Genomic DNA, 11,484 nt, shown 5'->3' with positions numbered 1-11,484 from the left:
TGACACTGACATGGCCGTGGTATGTGCTTTATGTGGATACAAGTTGATCAGATACAACAGTGACACCGGAGATTTGAAACACTGTCTGCTCTATTAGACACACCGACCTCGTTAGTCCACCTAGTAGATATAAAGTCAGACAGTAGCTTGTCTGTTGAAACTGAGGGGTTTAAAAACTCGGGCAGCCCTGCTGTGCCTGATCCTGATCGTCTCAGCACAACACACGCTAAGACACCACCACAACATCAGTGTCACTGGATGCACCAGGATGTACTATGGGAAGAAATCAAGCCACTGGAGGCAATGTGAGGCTCTAGACAGTGTTCTGCTAGGATAACGTGGTGTTTAAAAAGGGAACCTGTCTTCATGAAGCATACCTCAGATGTTCAGTTTATTTGGGCACATCACAGCATATTTCATACTTATTCACACCAGTGTACTATTTTATACACAGACCACAGTGTGCCTTTAAAGGGACATTTACAATCTTTCTATATTTAGTGACCAATTATGTACCTCTACAGTATTATTTATTTTTCTGAGAGTGCACAATGTTGAGGGAAAAATATATTTTGAGACATGGATTTACAAATAAAAACAATCCATGTTGGATTTCCTATTTGAAATTCAGTAATCTTTAAAATTGCTTTAAATAACTACTCTCTTGTTGGGGTCATGTGTTCATTCAGTTAGACAAGTCCAACAAGTCAACAGATCTGTAAGCACTACATTGTAACTACAGACTAATTAGCATGACTTTTTCCAGTATTTGTTTTAAAAATGTAAATTACAAGGTGACCGTTTTACTTTGCTTGATCTGGAAATTATATGCCATTAAATCTATTCACTTCATGATGCTCCAGCGCGTCCCATTCTATCTGCAGTAAAAAGTGCATTTACTGTGGACCTAGTAATGGGAATGATCATAACTATACCACCACAAGGCAAGAGTGGCAGGACTAAACATCCTTAAGGTAAATGTCCATGAGTGAGAGCAAGTTTGTGACGTGCAACCTCCACTACTTTTTCAGCATCCAAAGGCTCCTCTTCCACAGAAGTCTTGAAGGAAGTTACTGTACTATGATGTTTTTCACGTGCCACCAACCTGGTCTACATGTGTTCTGTGACAGTGAGGAGAATATGTATGTGTGTCTGTGTGTGTGTGTGTGTGTGTTTTGGCTAAAGTCAGAAAGTAAGCTCTGGTAAACACACACCGTTTAGTGCAGTTACTAGACACGGGGTCCGTAAAAGCAGTGGTTTAGTCATTTCATGTCATTTTTAGTGACAAGCAAGATGTCTCATTCAGAAAACAAACGATTTTAGCCAGAGTTCTAAACTCACCCCCACTCCATTTTAAATGTTGAAGAATTTCTTAGCCTTTTCCACATATGTGAAATAAACATGCCTCAATTTGAAGTAAAGTGTAAAGGAAAATAGTAGTCTTAGTTCTTTTGGAACACAGAATTCACAAAGTGCTGATAATGTTTGTAGCAGTAACAGAAGATTTTATACAAAACCAGAATATTTCATGTTTGTCTAATATGTTTCACTCTCAACAGCTGTGGAAATTACACAACGGAGACTAAATTCCACGACATGTTTGTTATATATTTAAAAACAGTTGAAAAAATATTTCCTCTTTTTTTTTCTACTAGTGATGTGAGCCAGAAGGGTAACAGATTAATTTTTGGTCATGGCTAACACTGTTAGTTTTATACCATATTTGTTTTCTTTTAACCCTCCAGGCTCCAGGAGATGAACAGGGGGAACAATTCTGGGTAGAACAGGTGGTGGGTGTAGGGGGAGTGCTGCTATGTGTCAGGAACATCCAATCAACATTTATTTTCCTCATTCTGACCTTCAGGAAATAATCAAGGGAATATTTTTTTTTCTTTCTAGACAAATCAATGAATTGATCATTTGTCTTTACATAATCTTATAGTCTTTACTCTTTTACGGAAAATGTTGCGTACATTCAGGAAAACTAAAACATTTAGCTAGTTGCTACAGTAGGAAAACACAAGAATATTCTTCTGAACATAGTTTGGTTGGTTACCACATTCACACTGTTTTAAAATGTAAGAAAATATTGAAGTATTACAAAGTTTCAGAATACGTTACACACCTTAAGATATCTAAAGAAATATGTTAGAAATAAAATTTTATGGACTTTGTATTCTGTAGTGGAAAATGTTTAAGAATAATTCTCCCAACACTGTAGGAGTATAATTTCTTTACTTCTACTCAAGTGTAATAGTGATGAATCATTTTTACTCAATGACATTTAATTCCTTATTCATTTTTGTGATTCATCTTTACACTTCTAACTGTATCTGTGCTGACGGTATCTGAGCTAACAGTAACTAACAACACCAAATGATGACTTTCTTGGTTGTCTTTGAAATTGAAACAATAAACTTGAAACAAATGTAACCGATCCAATTAGTCTTAAGTTTTATGCTACTCTATTATTAACATTTTCTGCTGCAGCTCTGAGATACATGATACTACATGTTTTCGGTTGCAATTTTGTAAATTCATTTTTTTTTTTTTGCTGCTCACACTTGAATCATTATTTTTCCCAAGTAATACTCCTGTGCTTTGCACCACAGAGTGGTAAACCAACATTAACTATTCAGTCAAGTATAGATTATTAAAAATTTATAAATAGAACTGCATACATTTATGCACTTACATCTTTCCATGATGCCTGAGCTGAACCACTTTTGTTTCCTAAGAACTTCTAAGTGGATGATATTTTTAAAACAACTACCTTTCAAATTCACACGTGATAAGACATTTCAACAAACCTCCACCTGATATGTTTCAGATGAGGTGTTTCCTAGAAATAAAAATAACAAGTGCAAACCAAACAAACAACTAAGAAAGTTTATTGATAATGTACAAACTCACTTGTTTTGTTTGTTTGTTTTTGTAAAATGCAGTAAAAACGAGACTATGACATGTTAATTCTCTTTAACAGTCTACCGTGTATAATATTGTGAAAAACATCAGGGAATCAGGAGAAATCCCTGTCCATGTAGGGCAAGACTGCAAAAACTGCTGAAACTGCATGAATTTGAGCCCACAGACAGCACTGCATGAGAAACTTTCATGCTACAGTAAGAAATATAGCCAAATGAGGCTCTTGAGAACTTTGGAAAATTGTTGTCACTTAACACAGACCACCACTGCATCAAGAAATGCAGCTTGAAGCTCTATTCTATGCAGAAATGCTGCCAAGTTTTCTGGGCCCATGCTCATCTCAGATGACCTGAAAGTAGCGAAAAAATGTGTTGTATTCTGATGAGTCCATATTTCAGTGTCAGATTCTATATTCGTATATATTTACAGAATAAATTGACTTTAGTGTAATAACTGGAAATATATTCTTTGTGCTCTTGTCTGTTAAATATAGTTTCAATAGAATTATAAAACCAGATTTTTGTTTTTATTACATTTTTACAAATTGTTCAAACTGAATGAAAATGGACTATGTCTGTTTAGTCTGTCTCTTCACTGAATCATAACATTCCAAGCACATCTGGTCAAATTGTATTTTTTGAATGAAAAAAGTTCTCTTTAAGAAAAATAAATATTGCATTTTTTTACAAGGCCAAATTTTAGGGTTTACATTTTTTTTTTCATTGATATTCAGCAAATGAACAGCTTGTATGAATTAAAATGTTCATATATGTGTTTCCCTCAGAGAATATGTGGAATTTAAAGACGCACTAGCAATTTCTGCCACAAAATTAGTTAAAATATTTTGTTAATCATTATTTTCATGTGTTTATAAAGTATAACTTCGATTAGAAGAAGAATCACTGAATGTATCAGTTTACATGATGAAGAAACATTGATATATAAACATTTCATTTCATTTAGAATAAAAATAATTAAAATCTCAGAATAGATTTTGTGAATACAATGCAAATGAGTAGCTAAATAAATATGTACAGATTCAAAAATCATCTGTGTTTATACAGTTTATAATCATTTTTATGCTATTATCTAGTGTTGGTTTTCTATAAGTGATCTAATGTTTACCCAGCATTTACTTTATTGTACTCTGCATTGGCTGTCACTATGGCTGGCAAATGTACTTTTTAAAAATGTCAAGCACCTATGAGCACTTTGCCTTTATCCATCAATTTTTCAGCATGTTCTAAGAGCTGTTGTCACTCCCATTATTGCAAGCCTCTGCTCTATGTAAGAACCTAAGTGGTAAGTGGAATTCTGAACAGAGGTCTAACAGTACATTATTGGGTGAGGCCTGACTGAAAATATGTAGATCATTATAAAAATCTTATTTGAGGATGGCTTTGTCCCACGGTCCAAACACACACTGGGAGCTGGATTGGCCACTCAAAAGTGTTTGAATGTGTGAGTGTGTGTCTCCCTACGGTGGACTGGCAATCCCTCCAGGGTGTGTTCCTACATTGCGCCCAGCGATTCTGGATAGGTTCTGGACCCACCGCAACCCTGAACTGGATAAGCAGTTACAGACAATGAATGAATTAATAAATTAGCATGTGTATTTGATTAGATCAAGAATACGTCCCATGTTTGCCCTATGCTGCCATCCAGTGGCCATTAACGTTTTTATACACTCACTAGAACATAGCAGAAATCTGTTTTGGAAAAGTTCCTGCCAGTGTTTGTGTGCTTCACTTACAAAATGTAAAGACACTCAGTAGTTTATTGGTTTGCACAATATAATCTTGGCATGTAGAGATGTTAAACAGCACTTACATTTTTTTATACTTATTTTTCATTTTAAATTGTTAGATTTCCTTGAGTGATTTATTATGATCCTGTAAACCATGTAATAAAATCAAATAAAAAATAAAATAATTGAAATATATTTAAATAAAGACATTACAGCTACATAACTGTGAAGGGAACACTCACTGTGTGAATGCCTCGACTGTGGGCAGCTAGACTGTGGATGTTAGAAAAGATGAACAATTTCAGTTTTTTAAATTATGACAGTACTACATTTATATTCAGTGTCTATATGAGGTCTGTAGGTTTTAAAGAACACTAAGTAGAATTGTTTTCCGTTAAAATTATAGCTTCAATGTGGAATTAAAAATCTGAAGAACCTCATTATTCCCAGTTTAAGGAAGAAGAATACATTTTAAAATTAAACAGCATTAGTATTATTCATTCATTCATTATCTGTAAGCGCTTATCCAGTTCAGGGTCGCGGTGGGTCCAGAGCCTACCTGGAATCATTGGGCGCAAGGCAGGAATACACCCTACCAACGTGTGTTTTTGGACCGTTACCCGGAGAGGGACTCAAACCCACAACCTCCAGGTCCCTGGAGCTGTGTGACTTTAATAATCCATATGTTAATTTAGGTTTGGCAATGTGAAAAATGAATAGATACTAACTGGCTATCAATGGCATCAATGAGACAATTCAGTTTTTTTTCTTTAATTGCAGGCTGTAATTATAAATTGAGACATCAGGAATCTTCCCAAGGTCTCTTATTAGTACAGTTTGATATTCCTGCCCAATATGTAAATTAAACACTAGACAGTTATTTGCAGGATACTGATATTATGGAGGGCAGCACAGTGAGGTCATGTCAGTAGTGTCACTATCACAGCTCCAGGGACCTGGAGGTCGTGGGTTCAAGTCCCGCTCCGGGTGACTGTCTGTGAGGAGTTTGGTGTGTTCTCCCTGTGTCCATCTGGGTTTCCTCCGGGTGCTCCGGATTCCCCACACGGTCCAAAAAACCACAAGTTGGTAGATGGACTGGTGACTCAAAAGTGTCCATAAGTGTGAGTGAATGTGTGAGTGTGTGTGTCACCCTGTGTAGGACTGGCGCCCCCTCCAGGGTGTGTTCCTGCCTTGCACCCAGCGATTCCGGGTAGGCTCCGGACCCACCACGACCCTGATCTGGATAAGAGGTTGCTTGCATGGGGCTTCTGTTCCACATTATCTGTTCTGATAGCAATTCTGTAAAGCTTCTTTGTGACAAATCAGTTGCAAAAAGCGATATATAAATAAAATTTAACTGATGAATGAAACAATGATACTAACTATGTAACACCAATCACTACCAAATCAGAACAGTATCAAACCCCACCCATATCCGCTTCACTCAGATCTACATTAAAGCCGTTAGATTGAGGTGTGGACTGTGGGGGATACACTTGTCTGAGATGAGAACACGGCATGCAATCACTTAGTGAAAAAAGGAAAGAAACATTTGAGCTGATCTCACAACGCAAGTTCACACTGCTTCGTAATAATGTCAGTGCACATTTATAATAAGCTCTTCGAACACATGAGCAGCCCACTCAAGGCCTCTGCTGTGAGTTCACTGAGTTCACTTCACTTGTATTCCACTGCTCGCGATCAATCTTTAATGCCTCTGAATCCAGGAAAGCTCAACTTCTGCGTCACTCATTAGAATGAAATTTTTTTTCGTTGTTTGTTTGTCTGTTGCTCTGTCTGCTGCTTTTCTGAAGCACCTCAGTCTCCCGCCTCCTCAGAGCAAGCATCCAGCCACTAATCAGGGTCAATGCAGGACAAATCCTGCACGAGTCTCTCCAGCATAGATAACCACAATGGAGACAGTGTTCACACTATTTCTGAGGTGGTTAGTCCACATGTGTGGGCAATAATCTATGGCTATGAAGAAGGGCATTCCAGGCAAACAAGAGAAGTATGCTTGGTTTTTTTTTAGGGCAGGGCAAATAAAGCTTCTTTATGTAAACAGATCAGTCGCCTCCCCTCACTCATTTTAAGTATGTTGCCCTCAACAAAGGCCATCATTGCCCTATTATGTGGATGAAGATGCAGGGTCCCTTTGACGAAAACCGGATGTCACTGAGAAAGAGAGAGTGAGGAAGGTTGTGTGTTTGTCAGCATCGCTTTTAGACTGCACTCTTTCAACCTCCCCCTGCTCTCTCTCTAACCAATCCCCTCTAGTTTCCTTTTCTGACTCAGTCTTCAGCTGGGTCCATGAGTTCATTGAATACATGCACTGACAGCCAAAACGCCTTGCTTCTGCTGCTGCTTCTTCTGTGATTCTTTTTTTTTTTTTATCACATCATTCATTCCATAGCCTCCGCTGCTCCATCCACCCCCTTTCTGTGTCACTGCAGTTAAAAAAATTTCATCCCCAGAACCCAGGGCCTCCGTATCCTAAAAACATCACGACGGGATGGTGTCAGCTCTTATTGCCATGGTAACAAGCATCAGAACTTTTAAGCATCAACCTCATTATGAATGTGTCCAATCGTATTGAAGCAAATTCCACCAACACATATCAGCTGTGTGGTCCTCTCTCTCTCTCTCTCTCTCTCTCTCTCTCTCTCTCTCTCTCTCTCTCCCCTTTTCATCTTTCTCCCTCTGTCTCCTTTATTTTTTCTCTTTACCTCTCTTCCTCTTTATCTCTCATTTTCTGGCACTCTCCTTCTACTCTTCCTTTGTCTGTTCTTGACATTTTCTCACTATTTTCTTTCCTCAATTCTCCATTCTATCATGCGTACTCTCTCTCTCTCTCTCTCTCTCTCTCTCTCTCTCTCTCTCTCTCTCTCTCTCTCTCTCTCTCGTCTCATACCCCCAACTTTCTGTGACTCAGCTCCTCACAATCTGTAACAGGATGAAACAGAAATGAGTGGGGTGGCTTTGGGTGGGTGGGTGGGTGGATGATACTACATTGAGGAGAGCAGGGGGCAGAGGTAGGAAAAAAAAGGAAATGGCAGAAGGAGAAGGCCCCTGAGTCACAGTGGCCCCCAGGGGTTTGAGTGAAGAGTGCTAGTTCAGTTCAGGTTAGGTTAAGCCATCATATCTGCTGCCTTGTTCTTTTTTTTCTCCATTTTTTCCACTCTCTCTCCCTCTCTCTCCCTCCCTCTCTCTCTCTCTCTCTCTCTCTCTCTCTTTCTCACCCACAGGTCTATGTGACCTATCCCTGTAATAGCCACCACCAGCTGCTAGGTGAAAAAAAAAACAGTGCTTGGCTCCTTTCTACCAAGCCCTGTGCCACACAGCCAGTTCAGATTGTGCTGACCTACTTTCTGTTTGTTGCTTATGTGATAAGGCTCCTAGATATGGTTATTTGGGCCCGACACTGACGCGGTTCTTCTGAGGTGAAGGCAGAGGAGGGAGGGTAAAGGAAAAGGGAGCACAGAGCAGGAAAACAAAGAACAAAGCCAGTGACTTTTCTTAAAGTGCAAGCCAACATGCTGCTGGCACACTCCTCTCATCATCAGTGACTCAAAATGTTACAAAAAAAAAGATTCAGTTAGAAACGGCGGCACTCAGCTAGACATTTCTGCAGCAAATAAATACACATTTATTCTTAAATAAAGGGGACTGATAGGGAGTTTGTTATAACTTTCATGAAACAACAGCCTCTGTTTTGGGAAGGCACTACATGTGCTATTAGGATTTGACTGCCAAAAGAGCATTAGTGAAGTCTGATCCTGACACTGGATGAATGGTTCTGAACCACAAATCTCAATGCAAGTCATCGCAAAGGTAATGGATGGCACTCCATTACTTAAGAGAATGTAGTTCCACTGCTCCAAAACAGTGCTGAGGGTTTTGTACCCCTCTAGACAATTCTTAGTACAGTCTTGCTCCAGTGTGTACGGAGGTTTTTCTTGTACATGCCCAATTTATCACCTGTATCAAACCAGACTGGTAGCTGTAAATAAGCTCTGTTTTGATTGGCTGTACTGTCTTGTGTCTCAAGTTCCCAGTGCTCACACTATTCACCATAACAAGGTTCAGAGGTGTAAAACGTCACCCAGAATTGGGCCGTGGAGCACTAGAACAAACATGTTAATGTCACAGTGCAATGAAATTTTGCCTCCGCATTTGTCCCATGCACCGTGATGGACCGGTGTTCGCAAACCAAACTTAACCAATGTATGATCCATATCTGACAGCATTTTTGTTTATGTGGCAGAATGCAATCAAGCAATAGATCTCACAGCAATATTCTTAGGTAAAGCCTCCCCCAAAAACGTAGAGACGTATATGCCAGCAAAGGGGGCTTCTGCGCAATTATCAACAAACCATTTTGGTATACAGTGTACATCTGTTCACTGTTCTGGTAAAAATCCAAATTAGTATCATAGTTTGGACCACATAGAAGAATAAGGAGATAATGATAGGTTAAGAATTCAACACAGACAGAAAGAGGGGCAAAGAAGTACTGATGTGTTCATGTGAATCCTGCCCAAGCTCAGAATAGACACAGTGAAGGGCTGTGTAAGTTATTCTTAACCAGAGAACCCTCAGGACACAAAAACATAACAGCCACCAGACTGGAACTTCTGTCTCATCATGTAAGGCCCTCAAATCAGGATAACTCTAGGATTCAGTTATGCCGAATAATAATAATACACTGTAGCCAATGGCTACAGCTCTGAGAATTAAAAAAAAACACTAACAACATTGATATTAAACATTAAACACACAATTAAATAACATTTTCTTCAAAATATTAGTCTGTTCACGCAGTTAATGCATGACATTGAGTCTGTTCTGTATACATGCTCAGCGGAAAACTGAATTTCAGTAAACAACCTCAAGGCCGTTCCTATGTAGCTCAATGCTTTGTGTTCAAAAACTGTTTAGCAGCACCAGAATAGTATCTGATTTAGTTATATACAATAGACAAATGACTTAGTTATTTTACCACCAAATTCCTCTGTGGTTAAAGAAAAAAGGCATTGATTTATTTGATTCAGTAAAACTGCGTTTCTATTAATCAGTTTGTTAATCGTGATGTTTTCACACAAAAGTAAAAGGCCCCTGCCATTTTCAAATTATGAATAAAACAGCCGTACAAGGTTGGCATAGTTGTAACATGCTGCTCCTCAGTGAGATGTGAGCTCAGTGGATTTTTGATTTGGGCTACTTTGGAAAAACATTGGTTTTCAAAGTGGTCATTAATGCTGCCTGGATGGTCCACATTTTTGCTCCATTCCAACTCCTCAACACACAGTGACAGAGCAAACATGTGGAGCGTCTGGCAGACCCTGAGGAGAGATCGGAGAACTGTCAGAGCTCCACAAAATCCATTTTGGCACCTTTATTCTCAAGAGTGTTCCTGTGACAGAACTGCGGAAGAAAGAGGGAGGGCAGAAAGAAGGCAAAGGGAAGGAGGACGTATGGCAAACAGGTCAGAAGGGCTGGTGCAGTCAGCCTCGTGAGGTCACCTGAGGTGAGGGAAGGTGAGCCGTAGGTGACGTGAAGCGAGAGGAGAACGTTAAAGCTCTTGCAGTGTCTCCTTCCCTAATCCAATCACCAGAGCGTCTGTCTGAGAGGCAGGGAGGAGGAGGAGGAGGAGGAGGCCTGAGGACACAACACACACACAGTCTGTTCACTCAACTCTGCCCGACAACAGCAGGTCAACAGCAGCGGCCTGCAACAGCCGCCTAATGGCCAAAGAAAACCTAAAGGATCTAATTGGTTTGGGAGGCTACAATTATACTCATTTAAAAAGAGAGTTTTTTTTTAAGCTCAGGAAGTGTAAAGGCGAAGCTTATGATGGAAGGTACAATTAGACTGAAAGATGCACCAGGGACATAGTTAGAACAATCCTTCCCTCCTCAGACAAGCTAATACAGCTGAGTTCAAATTTGGTTTTCATTTGCTAAGTTTAGCATGTTGTGAAAAATATATAGAAAAACATGCAATGGAACTCTTTGGAGCGGCTGCACATGAACCTAAAGTCACCATGCTCAGTGCCAACACTTGGCTTGAGGGATGTACCATTTTCTGGTTAGAACACCATTAAATATCTTTGGGAGGAGTTGGGGTGGCTTATGTGATCCAGAACTAATCCTCCAAAATCATCACTTGACCTCTCTAATACCCTTGTGGTTGAATGCCATCAAAATCTCACAGCAATGTAATCTCTTTGCATGTTTAGTTCTAACCCTGTGAACAATTTTTGACAGAAATCATTTTCCTTTCTTATTGGCTGTATAGTATGCCACAGTTGTGTCGGATTCTTTCAGCGGTTTCAGTCACACACAGAATGATGACACTGAGAGCAGATGCTATATTCCAATCACACAGCATTGTGTAACACTTTGGTTTGTTTTTTTGTTTTTTGTTTTGTCTTTTGGATGAATCCTGATTCCTGAGGAGTGGATTATCCTAAGCATATATGTCTGAAAAAAGGGGAAACAGTTGCAGATGGAGTCACCAAAGACACATGGTACATCCAGGTCATGGCACAGAGGTAAGCTCATTTTGTTCATGAATGGCATTACTGACAGCTCACTGGCAAATGCCGCAACACACGCTTTTCAAGGAAATCCTCTTCCACATGATTCGGCAGCAGCGAGTACAAAACACATCTCACATTTACTCAATGTGAAAAATTGTACTTCTGTCGCCCTACAGAATGATTTTTTTTTTAATATTTCTGATAAAAGTCTTATGTTGGCTTAAAGTTTCATTGAAATCACATGTCTACAGTGGACTCCACATTTATTGCT

Source organism: Hoplias malabaricus, chromosome 7 (assembly GCF_029633855.1).
Source record: "Hoplias malabaricus isolate fHopMal1 chromosome 7, fHopMal1.hap1, whole genome shotgun sequence".
Taxonomy (NCBI): domain Eukaryota; kingdom Metazoa; phylum Chordata; class Actinopteri; order Characiformes; family Erythrinidae; genus Hoplias; species Hoplias malabaricus.
The sequence above is the reverse complement of the archived record's forward strand: the minus strand, read 5'-3'. Positions refer to the sequence as shown.